We start from the raw sequence: 15,277 nt of genomic DNA, 5'->3' as shown, positions 1-15,277 counted from the left end.
TTTCCTGACATGCACAGGGGGAAAGGACACATTTTCAGAGGATGTCAGAGTTTCTAGGCAGGTTGAGGCTGCCATTCTAGCCCATCTGTATTCTGCAATAATGAAGAGAAAGACATTTTACTTGTCTGATCTGTCAGGGGCAGAAAGCAACGGGAGATCATCCTGACAGTTCTCCGTAGCTGCTCCACGGAGAGCCCATCGTATTGCTCAGCTCTATTCCCAGGGAAGTGATGGACAACCTGTGAATTATGTTGCAGAATTATCTCAAGGTTGTGTTTGGGCTCCCCACCACACACACAGTTATCTTATTTGTTTAATTTCCATGGTGTCTCATAACTTTGAAAAGGGAGAGACACAGGGGAGAGCAGCATATACAGAATTTGTATGGCAAGTGACTTATAACGATAGGATTGCTTACCGAGAATGTCTTGTTCTTGCTGTTGCTTTAACTTTCTTGCAGAGCTGAGCTGTTCATTACCCTCGTACTTTATGCCAAAAAGGTATTTTGGATGCAGGTAGAAAAGCATAGAGAACTCGGCCAGGACTAAGCAGAACGGGGGCCTGTATCTTGTTCTGCCAATGATCTGCTATGCATCCTTGAGCTAGACACTTTCCTTCTCTGGGCCGTTGTCTCTCCTTCCACTTTTTCTTTCTTATATTTATACTATTTTCTGTGGGGAAGGTGCTGTGTTACTGCACATGAATGCTCAGAGCAAGGAAGCCTTTGGTTTGGGCTTTTAGGCACGAACATAACAGCAAATAATACATTTCTAATGTAAAAATATTACATACCCCTTATGTTCATGCATAGTACGGAGCCCACCCATGCACCTGCGGTGGATCATTTGAGGCACAAGTGTCATGACACGCAAGTACTTTACCAACTCAGACTGCACTAGATGTCAGAGTACATTCCTCAGCTGAGATGGATTTCACTAGAAATGTCCTTTTATTGGTCTCTCCATTTCATTACAAATGTCCCATTGTATTTCTATCCTTTGTTTTTTGGGGGTTTTTTTAATAATTTGATATCCTTTCTTTAAAAAAAACAACTTGGCAAGGCAAAGTCAAAGGGATATTTCATCCCACTTCCTTCTGGTCCTTAGACTATAGCTGTGCTGCCAAGATACAACTCAAAAAAAACAAACCCCAAACAAACTGGGATATAATATGCTACGCAGCACAGCAGGGTGCAGTCTGCTTGCCGTGCTGGATGTCTCTGGTGCCCGTCAAGGGTCTTAAAGAACATACACACAAGAGGCTATTAAATGATTGCAACAACTGGGGAGTCAAGTCTCACTGAGGATAGCAAAGGCCGTTTTGTCCTAGAGAAACATGAACGATTGCTGACAGAAAGACAAGGGGAATGCAGGCTGATTTCAGACAGAATAGACAATACAATGAACAAATGTTAGTGATGTTGTCCATCATCAAGGACACACTCAACAAGCAAGGTTCCTTTTAAACCACAAAACTTCTTTTGACGTTGGACAAGTTATGAAGGCCCAGAAAAGAAATAAAGGATTATAGCACCTGAGCAAACCTAGGTCATTAGAGGGCCGAGCAAAGCAAGTCACTGTCTCAGTCTGATTCCTGAGAAAAGGCCCCTTATGTATGTATTTTGAAATGGGACTCTCACTGGCAGCCTGAGCATGGGCACCTGGGCTGCAAGACTGAGCTAATACATCTGCTCCAGGAATAGTTTTGTCCAGGACGAAGGTTTAGCAAGTCCCAAAAGGGCTGGGAGAGAAGTCTACATGGGTGTGACCAGTTCTGTGCTTTCTCCTTGGGCCCCAAGAGGGCCTTTCATGGCCAGAGCTTCTTACGAGAAATACTTTCACTGCAAAATGGAACTGCAGGTTGTTCTTAGTCAGTTAATAGCAAATTGGTGATGAAAGCCAAGATCCTGAAGATCCAGGTACCTGACTCGTATTTGCTCAGGTGCCTGAATACTTTTTGAAGAGCTGGCCCCAAATTTTACCTGTTACAAAATCCAGTCTCAGGATTTTCCCAGGCTGGCTGTGTGACATCAACACGGTCTTTGGCAATTCACTTCCATGCCGCTTAAATGAGGACTGAGAAGCAAATTAGCCCCCTCTTTCCCATCCAATGAATCCTGTTTCCCCCTTTATCTTTTCCCTCGTCTGCTGGTCCAAAATCATAATCTAATGGGCTGTGATGGGGTGTGATCATTTTAATGTCAGTGGGTAAAATGCATAGAGCTGGGTCTCAGTGTTGCTATTTACTGACTTTGGGGGCTGAATTTCTTCCCATTGTCAATTGGCTTGGGCACGAGGTGCACTGAATAGTCATATCCAAACTCATTAAAAAAATTTAGCTAGGTTTCTGGAGTGTCTGGGCTTTAGATAGGCCTCCCTTTATATCGGCATACACAGCATATGCCTTTATATCAGCAATAGCACGCTCAGAGGCTATCTCAGCCTGGTTGCCATTACAATTTAGTTTGCGTGATTTAATTAAGGATCTTTCTGAGGGTGATCTCCATACTTTGGCTTCTTTCCCATTTTTCTCTGATGGCATTTGCTTTTCTGTTGATAAATGGTGGTGAACTGGCATTGGCTTTCGGGTAAAAGACAGAAGAAAGTTCTCTAACGTGAACATTATAGATCCTGTTTTGATCCTGACAGCTACCTTTTCAGCTCGCACTGTATTGAACCAAAAATATCTCTTCTATTTCAGGGTTCATGATTTGACAGTGAACATTAAGAAACACGGTTATAACAGGCACAAAGTTGTTCCAGGTTTCCTGAAGATGTGGCAGGGACTCCATACCACATCCAACTCTCTTTTTAAAAATTAGTGGTACAGGATCATGATGTGCCCTTCTTTCCTATGTTTCTGGCTTCCAGATTATAGGCCACTTGCTGTGTGAGCTAGGAAGTAGGGCAATGTATAACACGCTGAGCCAAACCAACAGTAGGGAATGCCTACTTCCACAGCACCTTTCTTACCCATTAGTCTGATATTTCTCAGAAGAGAAGCCCCCGAAGTGTTGGGGATGGGAAAGAAGCCAAGGTATGGAGATCACCCTCAGAAAGATCTTTCATTAAACCCAAAGTGTTGGGGGCTCCAGTATCTCAGGATCTGGACCCTAGGGCATGCATGTTGAGGACCAGCTAGTCTGCATGGCATGTCTTGATTAAGTCTAAACAGTAACACAGTTGGGCAAGACCGCCGGCAGGCACCTTCCCTCCACATCTGCAACTGTCTACCCCAAATGAGAAGAGGGCCAGCTGGCAGGGATACATTAATTGCTGAGTTCCCCGATGATTTGAGTTGCCTTGGAAGTGAAAGGAGGTTGTCAGGAAGCCGTGGTTCTGATCTCCTCTCCTGAATGCAACTCTCTGTCCTGACACCCTTATGAATTGAGAACCCCGTTTCCATTTCTTCCCCATGTAAGGTCAGCACATGATCCAACACTGAGAAGCTGCTTTGTTCCTACATATGAAGGAGCAGGAGATGAGCACTTAAACATCTTTACTGAGTCCCCACCCCCCCAAGAGCCTAGTTAAACTACATGATCTGAATAGTTAGTTCACCGAGGTGGCATCAAACTCTACCATGAAATGTCCCTAGCAGGTTCTCCAGTGACACGACAGTCAGTTACTGTAATAACACTCAGGCAGAAGGATTATTCCAGCAGACTATTTCTGGTTCAGCTCTCATTAAAGTAAATGGAAAGATTCTCATTGCATTCGGTGGGAGTTGGATCAGGTCCCCAATGGTCATACTTTGCCGGCTTGATACAGGTTTTGATTGCTCCTGAAGACTCCCTTTGGTAAACGAGCCCTCTTGTAGGTGTGATGGTTAAACTCAAAAAGCTGGCAACCCCATGGCTAAAAGCTTAGCGAGGTTTTAAGAACCACATTCAAGGCTTGACACTGAAGCAAATGAATAATGCAGTGAAATTAGGTCGGTGTGGCTTAAACAAGCCATCCAAATAAAAATAGCTATCACCTGTGACATAGTAAAGTTTCACACTTCCCTGAGACAGTCTAATTAAAAAAGAAAGTCAGTTTGTAGTCTCTTAACATTCAGAAAAGAAGTTGTCCAAACCTGAGCCCTTATTATTAAGTAGCTTAATAAATGCCTTAACAGCCAAGTAAGTTTGTGCATATGTAAACTGTGTGTAAAAAATTGCCCTCCTCAGAGTACTTGGGGAGGGAGAAATAGGGAACAGATTTGAACAAGAGTCTGTTTCTGAACCTTTCCTTCTGCTCAACAAGAGATCAAGCAGGGGCATGGAGTCAGGGGCTCTGACCATATTTTTACCTCTGAAAAAAGGAAAAACGATTTGAAAAGCCTGTGACTTAGATTTTCTCAGTAATAATGTACCCAACAGCTACCTCCAGGGCTGCAGCTAACCTCCAGGCTGTGTCTAAGGCACAACCTAGGCCCCTAAAATAGATTTGTCTAGTGAAAAGCAAAACAAAATAGAAACTAGTGGTATTAAAATGAATCTAGTCTTTTCTATAGGGGTGATGACTGCATCTATTAATTTTATACCTGTACTATTGGGTTCAGCAATAGATACAAATGTTTTCAGTTATATTGATCTACTGCTGTATACATTGATCCAAATATTGAATCCTAGTGAGTGTCAACATATTATTCCTTCCTTCAGCTCACACCCCTTCATACTGATCCTGATGATTCCCAGTCACTAAATTTCCTGAATTAAAAATGTGAAACAACACTGACATATTAGTCATCTCCACGCCCTGCTTTGATGGAAAGGCTTTGCAAAACCTGTTGGTTTCAGTTTTGTGGCTTGTGATTTTTTTTTTTTCAAACCAGACTTTGGAAATTCAAGAGGGAAAAGGGGAAGAAACTAGGATTGTGTCTGCTTTCTTGCAATATCATTGATTGTTGTCTGCCATACAAAAGGTGGCTTGATATGTGTCAACATGAGCCTCCCACAGACAAACTTTCTCTTCTGTCTCTGAAACTTTAGCTTGTCAGGGAAGGCTGCCTGGGAATGATCTCAGCTCTCACAGACTGCCATGGGAGCTGCAGGTATTTTGCAGGATTAGGTTCTTTGTTGGTATTTATAAGCACAGTCTAAATAGAGCGTTACAGGGTCAATCAGCTGATGATTAAGCTTTGTGTTATGCTATTAATATTTTAAATCTTGATTTAGATAAGCTGCAGTCAATAAGAGCAATGTGTTTACTCTGGAAGAATGAAAATGCTCATATAAGTTTTAAAAGTACTGATATCCGTCTCCTCAGATGATAAATATTCAGCACATCTCAACTTTTCATATAGGACAGTATCCATCAATGACTGGGTGGATAAGGCTCAGTAAGATGTCTAGAGCGGGAGTTGCTGGGTGGGAAGAAGAGTGCATGGTATAGACAGCATTAAGATTGAATAATGTAGAAACAGTCATTATGGTTGGAGAGGTGGTTATGGGAGGCCCTCATCTTTCTAATGGGTTCAGCATTCCTTGTGATGCAGTTTGCCTCCTTCGTTTGTGGTACTCTGACTTTAAAATGATGTTCATTTTCCCCTGTAGAAGGAAAGGGGCTACTTCCACATCTCCTATTAGCAGCTCTGCTCATCGTAGTGAAAGCCTAGGTCTTTTAGACTGCAAATAATGAAGGCTCAAAAAAATGCTATCAACTGCCAACAAGTGCTGCAACCTGATATATAGAAGACAACCATTATGTTTGCTGTCATTTACCACAGTGAAGGGCAAAAGTGCCTTATGGGATCTGTCAGAAGAGAGTGCTTCCTTAACACCATACAGTGGTTCTTACCCATTGGGCATATGTCTTCTGCAAAACCTTTCAGATTCAGAACGTTAATTATAGCTTCTTATGGACACAATCTAACTGATCAATACAAATTTAGTAGATTAAACCAGGGTTATTCGTTATTTATTACTTGAACAATTGCTGGACAATTGTAAATGTTTTTAGTTGTTGGCCAGTAGGAATGGGATGGAATTTATTGAAAGCCAGGCATCACCCAGTAATGAATCCAAGTGGTAGTGATGGTTTCTGATCTTTTTTACTATTTTCCTCTCTCTTTTTGGCTGTGTGTACACACACTAAGTCAACTTAAACTAAGGCAATTTAACCAAGTCAACTTAAGCCATATTGGAGCATAAACACATACAGCTCTTTGACATGGTGGCAGCCATCTCATGAAATAAGTCACCTTAACTAGTGAGACTCAAGATAATATATCTTGAAGGTATATTATCTTGCACTGAGTTTAAGTCAGCTCTGCTCCACATACATGTACACTCTGATAGTTTAAATCATCTCAAAAAACTTAAGCCTGCTTAACAGTCATAAAATTAATTACATGTGTGTACACCCTTTAGTTGTAGCCTCTATTGTTTTCTCCTAGAATGAGCTATATGTAAGTAATATATTTTATTGGAAAGCTTCTCACAGTCCAAGGCCCTACATTCCTCATGTGAACATACCCTTTTAAAGCCTTTTGGTATACTGAGCAGTGACTATGGGGCAGTGAATTGCCTGGTCCCCCTCTTTATTTTTCTGGAAATTCTGGATGCTGCACTCTTGGGGTCTGTGTCAAATAAGGAATCTGTGAAATACTTAGGAGACGCAACACATGTAAGAATTGGAAGCAGATTAAGATGGAAAGGCAAACTCTTTGGGGAATTATCTCTCTCTAATCATTTTATATACAAAATAAATTTCCTATTGCGAGTCTTGGTAATTGAGTGAAACAATGATCTGCTCAGCTAAGTTACATTGGCAGTGATGTAAGTAACATGCATTAGGGGTATGCAAAATGGGCCTTATTCGATTCAGATTTGGATTCAGCCTGAATCGGGGACAGTGATTCGATTTGTTGATTCAGATCACTGTCCCTAATTCGATTCGGCCAAATCTGAAGATTCGATACCAATTCGGAGAATCAGTGATTCGGTCATAGACACAGATTTAAATACTTTTTCTACATACTTCAAGGTACCAGGAGGCTTGTGAACACTGCAATGCTGGGACAGATGGAGCATCGCACAGGAGCACTCCTCCCCCTCCCCCCCATGTACTCAGCAGCAAAGCCGGAAGTGGACCACTTTCAGGCCTGTTGGTGAGTGCACCAGAAGATATGCCATGGGGGGACCCAGGGGACCCCTCCAGGCCCAGGAGGCACCAGTTGCCGAGCTGTGGGAGGGCACAGGGGGACCCACCACACGCTTCCTGGGGTGACCTGGAAGTGGACCAGAAGTGCTTCTGGTCCACTTCTAGGTCTGCTGCCGAGAGTGCTGGGGAGCCCCCTGCACTCCTGTGGGATGCTCCATCCACCCCAGCATCGCAGCATTCAGGAGCCTCCTGGTACGTTGAGGTATGTAGAAAAAGCATTTAAAGCTGTGTCTATTCCAAATCATCGAATCTTTCTGAATTGATTCAGAGGGCTCTGATTCCATTCAGAGAGATTAAAGGGTCTCCTGATTCCATTTGAATTCGGAGATTTGGCCGCTGAATTGGGCCAAATCTCCACTAAAGTGAATCAGGGACCGAAGCTTTACACAGACTTAATATGCATGATCCAAAAACAATATATGATGATTCATTTTCCTATGCTTAAACTTCTAAAATGCTCTCACTAAAGATTCAGTTTTTTCTCCTTTACATGCAGCACATGTTAGAAAATAATTTGTTCTTACCTGTTATTTTACCTGTATTTATTCTTGTGGGAATAAATGCAAGACATCATTTGAGCACATTATTAAATAATGCATTCAGTATTAATTAAGTTCGCATTTAAGTTCTTTTCTGAATTGTGACTTTAAAGATAAGAGCTATTTTGTGCTTGTTCTCATGAACAGATGAACTATACACTTCGTATCAGAGAGCAAGATTAAACTCTAAGATGCCTGTCATCCTGAAATACCACATAGCAATTACTAGGAAGCTGCAGCAAAATCAATCTACTATACAGTAATCTGTGTTATATTTCAGTAATACCTCATTAGCTATATTGTATTGTGCAACACTTCCATAACAGAACACTACTGCACTTTTGCTAGGGTTTTTTTTTTGTGTTTGTGCATACTTTTCATTTTTCATAACATATAAATACATTATAATTGTGAGAATAGTGGGAACTATTAAATTGTATCCCTTTAACTTGACTGCCTGGATGACAAAGGAGTTGTAGAATAACAGAGGAAAGATGGAAAAAAAATAATAAGTGTGTTCTAAGTCAGACCTGACTCTAATTATTGGAATTTAATTTAAATGATGAATGCTGCCATTTTATTTACAATGGTTTGGATCATAAAGCTCATAGCTAAGCAAAAAGCATTTGTAAACTTGTAGCTTATTATATGATGTCTGCAATTGAACCCTTAAGTTTATTTTATATACTCAACTTTCTTGCTTCCATCTCTGTTCAACAATAAATTCCAAATATCTTGACACCTGATTGATTTGAAATCACAGGAAAATTACCATCTTATATAGATAATATGAACACTAAAGACTTATTAAACCGCATTTTTTTTTTATTAGTTTCAGGATGGGTGGTTTAATTCTCATTTAAACTAAGGTCACTTAACACGTCTCCAGATTTAAGAGGGATACAAATTACGTTTAAATTCCCTTCATGCTATCAAACCGATATATGGAGCCCTTAGGCTTGCTTTGCATTTAAAATATTTGCTAGCATAGCTCTGTCAGCAAAATATGTTGTGATAAATTAGATTCCTAAGGAACATATTTATACTAGCAACATTTCTAATATAAAAGCAGTTACACTGGCAAAAAAGGCTCTTTTGTAGCTAAAGTGTATTCCATTCAGGAATCTGGTTTAACCTCCATTGGCAAAAGAGCATGTTGAACAATATAAGCTACATCTCAGCTGTGGGGGGACACCAGTGGAGCTCACCCTGTGTAGCTATGCCAGCCAATGCATCTAAGTGCGGTGTCAGTGGGGATCAAGCCCAAAGGGCATGTCTACACAAGACACTTAATGCGCAGGAGACTAATTCTGCTGTACATTAGTGCAGCTGGCAAAATCTGTGCTAATACGCAGTGGATTTAGTTCAATGAGCATTGAAATCACTTAAAAAGCATTAATCTGAGTTTTGTACCACCAATTATGGGGCATTAAGTTAGTTATGGGGCACCGTAATTATGGTGCATTAATGAATGTGTAGATGTGCCTAAAGTGAACGGTCTGCCTTTTATCAGAAGACTTGTGTGGTGCTTAGTGTAGCAAGATTAAGGTACTGAAGCCTATAGGTATGTTTGCAGAAGCTAGGCACGTGGATGTGGGTGGAGGAGGAAGGGTGGTATTGTAGGTAATCTAGTCATGGAAGTTGTTAGAAGATTTATTTATAAAAAAGCATCCTGTTGTCTTAAGAAGGCTGCAGTTGACTATATCACTGGTCATAGGCTTCCAGACACACAGGGCTAGATCTCAGCAAGATTATTTTTTGTGGGGTAGCTGTTGGTTAAAAAATGCCAGTTTATTGAAACCAGTAAGTTTGCTTCAAAGAAACTTTGATCGGGATTTTTTTTTTTACCACCAAGATAAATTTTCTAGTCCAAACCAGAGGGGTAGACTACCTTAATCAAATGAGGATCCTATCAACTCAACTATTTGGGGGTATCTCTGTTTTTTCCATGTTTTATTGTGAGAAATTCCTAATGATATCATTTTAATTCCAAAGTGGAATGAAAAAAAATGGCATTCTTTTCATGAAAAGTGGACCTAGTTTTCTGGCCAGCCCTAGTATGGCTCAGGTACTGTAGCCCAGTCCTTGGTCTCATTTTAGGTGATTCCATCCCAAAACAGATAAAAGGTGCAGGGCCAAACACCTGAAGAAAGCAATGAGAACAACCAGAAAGGGGAGTTGTTGCTAGCCATGTCCTTGACTCTATGTAAGTTGTTAACATTGCTGCAAATATCCATATGCATTCCGGTTCCCATTAGTAGGGTCAGTGCACTCTCCATGAAGCACCCATAAATAATTGTGGAAATTGCAGGCATTTTTCAAAGAGAGTGCACTTTTTATTGCGGGTTCATATAAGTATTTTCCTACAGCTCTAGTAAACTAATTTAGGTAGTTAGTGTAGTAATTCTCTTCAGCATCTGCATTTTTAATGTGTGTTTCAATTTGTAGCTCCCCATGAAAACCTACAATAACAGTAAAATATACCGTGATTTGCAAAGTACCTATAACCTATTAATTTCTTCTAGTCCAACAATGTGTGACTAGCTGCGAACTTGAGGGTTTAGGAGAGCATGTGCTAATTTCCAGCAAAGGACATGGCTAGTCAGAAAACTTGGGAGGAATATAGATTGACTGAGAAGTTGTTGATATGGGGAAATATAGGCACTTTTACTTCTTACTCGGCGCGAGAACATAAAAGTCGGTTACTATGAAGTATATTAGGTTGGGAATTCACTTATAACTCCATGCTGACTATACATACACATACTCTTATGTCAGCAAAGCTGTTTAACCATGGAGTTAGTGTGTGCCCATAGGCAGCTGCTGCAGAGAGGATGACCCTAGTTTACACTGTGGTAAAACATTTGTGGGTCTGTGTCCTAAAAGTGCCTTCATGAGGGCCTCCTTCATCCACTTTGGAAGAGTTACATAAATTGCACCGAGGCCACACAGGGATGTCCTCAGTTTCCCAAAACCTAGGCTTGGTGGACATGGGGTAAGGAAATTTCTTTCTTTCCTGGTTCTGCGAATTGTCCCGCAAGAACCTGGTCCAGTCGTTACTGGAGTGCAGCAGTGCTGAAACTAAGTTTCCCCCAGCCATATTCCTTACCTTGGCTACACATCTTCAAGGCATTATTCATACCTGAATGCCTGGTCAAGTTGCCATCCAGGTTGTGTCACAGGGCAGAGCTGGGGCCACATTCTCTAGGAACTGACCTAGGACTCCCAGCATACATGACCTAGATATAAACATACTCTACTTTGTTTGGCATTGCTAATTAACCTTTGCCCGTCATACTGGGCTTGGGAAGGGTCACCTTCTTATTGGTTCCTAGATATTAGTTTTCATCAATAATCGGCGAGTCCCCTTCCGCCTCACTCCCCAAAAGTAATCCTGCCTTGCCTTTTCTCATTTATAATAAAAGTGACACCCTCCTTCTTGTGGCGGTGCTGTTTCGCATAAATCAGAAATCGTAAATCAATTTCACTATAAACAACACTTATTAAAGGAGGATGACGCAGCGCATGAATAATCATGGGATTAAATTGCCAAGTTTCCCATGGAGAAATGAGAGTTTAAAATTCTCATTAACACCCTTCCACATTAATGCTATATTTCATCAGTGCTTTGCAGCAATCCTAACAATAGAAAAAAATAAAATCTTGGCTCGCGGAGTAGATCTGATTGCAGAGCTGGTAAAGATTTTGAGAGTTGATTATGCAATCCCTATGCCTGGTAAAACTCTAAAATAATAGTTAGAGCCTGATCTAATACTATTTAGGTTCATGAGACTTTATCGCTGACTACAGCTGAAGTAGGCCTTGTAGCCCTTTTCCTTTTGGGAACTCAAAGAAGAGGGGGGAATCTGTTATGCACGTTTCCCATGGGAAAGCTAAAATGCAAATATTTGCCAAAGGAGTTGCAGTCAGTTTGTGCTGGAGGTCCCAGAAAACCGCTTTAACTCATGATACTTTAATTCTCATGAAAATTGATGATTTTTTTTAAAGACCCAGTTCTTGAAGCCATATGATTATGCAAATGTCAGTATTTTAAAGTTTGGAAGCGTGAACCTTTTTAAGGGGCTAAAAATGTGAAGGAAAGAACTATGTATAATTTTTTTTTTTTTTTTAAATCATGCTTTTGAGAAACTTGGCTTTTGCACAACGGAAGTTTCTGTATTACAAATCTCTAGGCAATTCTGTATTCTCATGCTGGTTTTGCTAGAGCAGTGGCTGCAGAATGTGGGTATTGGGGTATGATTTTTCTCCTGCCCCATAGGAAGAGGACAAAAAAGAAAAGAAAAGAAAGAAAATGTTATACAAAGAAGGAACAAAGACCAGAACATGTTGACTTTGCTTGAATCTTTGCATTGCTGTCATTGAACTCAGCCAAGTTGTCTCAATTCTAAGGAACAGTAACTTCCCCATTAATCTGCAAATGATCCATTTGTACAAAGGAACATTTATCTTTATGTAGGAGAAATGCATGATTATTCAGAAGGAACTAGTAATCAATTTTGCATGAACATGCTAGAGCTTTTTTAATTACCTTGCTTTCAAGTTAAATGGTGTTACCTTTATGCACTTTGCTGAAATGTCCATGGAATATACCTAGTACACACACTGAGCTATTGACAAGCGTGAGACGTGTCTGCCCCATGTATTTCAACTTGTCTTAGGTACGTGCATGCCCATCTGGGCAATTCCACTAATACCAGAGTTAATTTGGACCTGTACCGCTATAACTCATGGCAGGTTTTTGCTCTTTACCTTTTTTATTCTCTCTTTATCTACATGCTACTAACTTTTGCTGGATTCTCTCGCCCTGTAAGGGTAATGTGCATTGCTGCAGAAGCAAAAAGCAGTCTTATAGCCAGCTGAACTGGAGAATGGAGTTTTTCCTTTACAGAGGTTAGTCTTTCCTTAGTGCATCCCTGACACAATTGCTGAAATCCACTGCAATCAGTGGTGATGTTGCCATTGGAGCTTGAAGAGGGCAGGACTTCACCTAGGAGGATGTGTTTACAGGAAGAGCTGTCTGTTGGTGTGCTGGGGATCTCTGGTTATTGGAGCGCCTCTTGGATCCAAGGGCAGAAGGAAGCCCCAGAAAAGAATCCTTAGACTATTTTACCTTGTGCAAATGTCCTGCCCGGTTGAAAGCACGAGCTTTTTGTTGCCTACTCATCAAGCTGCTCGTTATCTATTTCCCCATTTCTCCCATGCCTTCCTTTCATAACACTTTCAGGGTTGAAGCAGTTTTGCCCATGACATTTTTAATGTCTCAATTGATTGCATGAGAGTATCTGGGTATTGCACAGCGATTTTGCAAAGACAAGACTCCTGAACATCAAAAAAGGTTTACAAAGCAGATGCACGTTGCAGCCGTTATTCACAACTATATAATAGTTGCTATCTTTCTACTCCTTATACTCTTTATAACTACGTTATTCTTTATAACTTGTGTTGCTGTCCCTGAATTACTTTCCTCTTAGGTTTAGGTATCTTGTCTCGGAAAGGAGGGGCATCTTCCATTTTCCCCATACTTTTTTGGAGGAGACATTTCAACTTAATTCTTTTCTAGATTATGAAGGAATTGACATTCAGTGCTGCGTGTTTTTAATTGAATTTTACATTACCTTACCCTTTATTATCCAATATTTGCTTGCCATAACATAAATATCATACAGCTTGTCTGTCTTCGGTAACAGGGTTTTTTTTTACCTGCAACATTATTTTCATTTCTCTTTGTGCGCTGTCTGTCAACACTGCAAGGGGTGACAATGAATGCAAAACAGTCTTGTTTAATGCTGTCTACAAGTGCCCTCACCAGTTTAGCTAGTTTGAATTCCTATCAAAGCAGAAGAATGAATTGCATTGTAAGTAATGGGAGCTGAGAAGAATGGAGAAAGAGTCAGCAGAAAAGTTTTCCTACAGTGTACTGATACTCTTTTCTCTTCACCAGCCTGTTTAATAATCTTCCTCCATTCTGAATACGAATCAGAAATATTCTGGTTCTGTATTACGTTATTATATTTATGACAGTGCATCCCTCAAATTGCTAGCACTATTGCAGGCACTATCTTATATGTTTGGTTTTTTTCACCGTTTTATTTTTTATTTTTTTGGAAGGGCTTGTAGTGGATTTAGTATCACTAAGTTCATGCTCTACCCACTGAACCATGCTATCTATGGTTCTGTAATCTGATTTCTGAGGAAACAGGTTATGTGTGGGGGGGGAGGGAGCACGGTCTATCATTGACCCAGCATGTGACCGTGCGCAAGTCAGTTCTCCCTTCAGCACTTTAGTAGCACTTTGCCATGTCTATTTAGTATCAAGCAGAGGTCATCTCTTAATGTGTATATGTATAGATAGATAGATCTAGATATACATTGTCTAGAATAGCAAGTACTGATTTCACTTGGAGCCTCTAGGTACTAATACAAGAAATTAATAATATGTACAAACATAAATTTCAAAATGGTCCTTCCTGCAATGAAAATTTTGCTTTAGCTTTCGGTCAAAACTTTTTCAGTCCTCCAAATGTTTGTACAAGCCTCCAGAAAATTTCTATATTTGGTCCCAAAGCTTGCACAGTTTTCTTTTTCTTTGATTTCCTTGTGAAGAGTGTGCTTGGTTCTTGCTTGTTTCTTGGTTCTCTATCTATATCTCTATCATAAATGGTTGTATATATATGGGGGGGGTTTTTTGCTTATCATATATAATGTTACTTGGGTTGTGTTTTTCCAGTCATCCTTAATATTACCATGTATGCATCCTGTGTGTTATAGACTCTGAGCATGACCAACAACCGTAAATGAGTTGTACACCCACCTTATACCTGAATACACTCAATGTGATGGGGATGGTATAAAACATCTATCACCTTGTCTTGAATTTGTTAGCTAGAGAGAAAATCGCTTCACACATGGGCTTTATGTTGAGTGAGAATACTGTCATGAGATGCTTGTCATGTATCCGAATGCATATTTAGATAATTTTATGTTAATCGCTTTACAATAATGTCCTTCAATCACCTGATAGCTTCTGTGGTCTGAAGTCCTTATTTTAGGTAAGTGTGAGATACTGTATATAGGAGGAAGTACAGCCTAAGAATGGGCTTGTGTTTAGGGCAGGCAATTATTTTGGGCAGAGGACCACTTACTGAGTTTTGGCAAGCCATTGAGGGCTGCATGACAGGCACCCAGGGGCAGATAAATATTAATTTTCTAAAATTTTTAGGGCCCCCATGGACTGGATAGAATGGCCTGGTGGGCCACATCCAGCCCGCAGGCCACATTTTGCCCACCCCTAATTTAGGGGGAGATGCTCTGAGTAGATTATATTCCTTGTTATGCGCCCCTCATTAAAACACCACCCAGTTTTGTGCCGAAACATATAACATCTGGACAATAAGCACCTTAAAATAAGTCAAAAAGACTCCCGTTGATTTCAGTGGACCATTATAGGAAGTGTTTATAGTATTTTCCCATTTATGTAGTCATCTATTTTTATGATCGCATCCTTTCCAGTCCAGGGCCTACAGTGGTATTCTTTCAATTCAGACTACTTCAGCACAGCTGGGGTAGCCA

This window comes from Crocodylus porosus, unplaced genomic scaffold (assembly GCF_001723895.1).
Source record: "Crocodylus porosus isolate Cpor-Errol unplaced genomic scaffold, CroPor_comp1, whole genome shotgun sequence".
NCBI classification, from domain to species: Eukaryota; Metazoa; Chordata; order Crocodylia; family Crocodylidae; genus Crocodylus; species Crocodylus porosus.
This window is presented reverse-complemented; position numbering follows the sequence as displayed.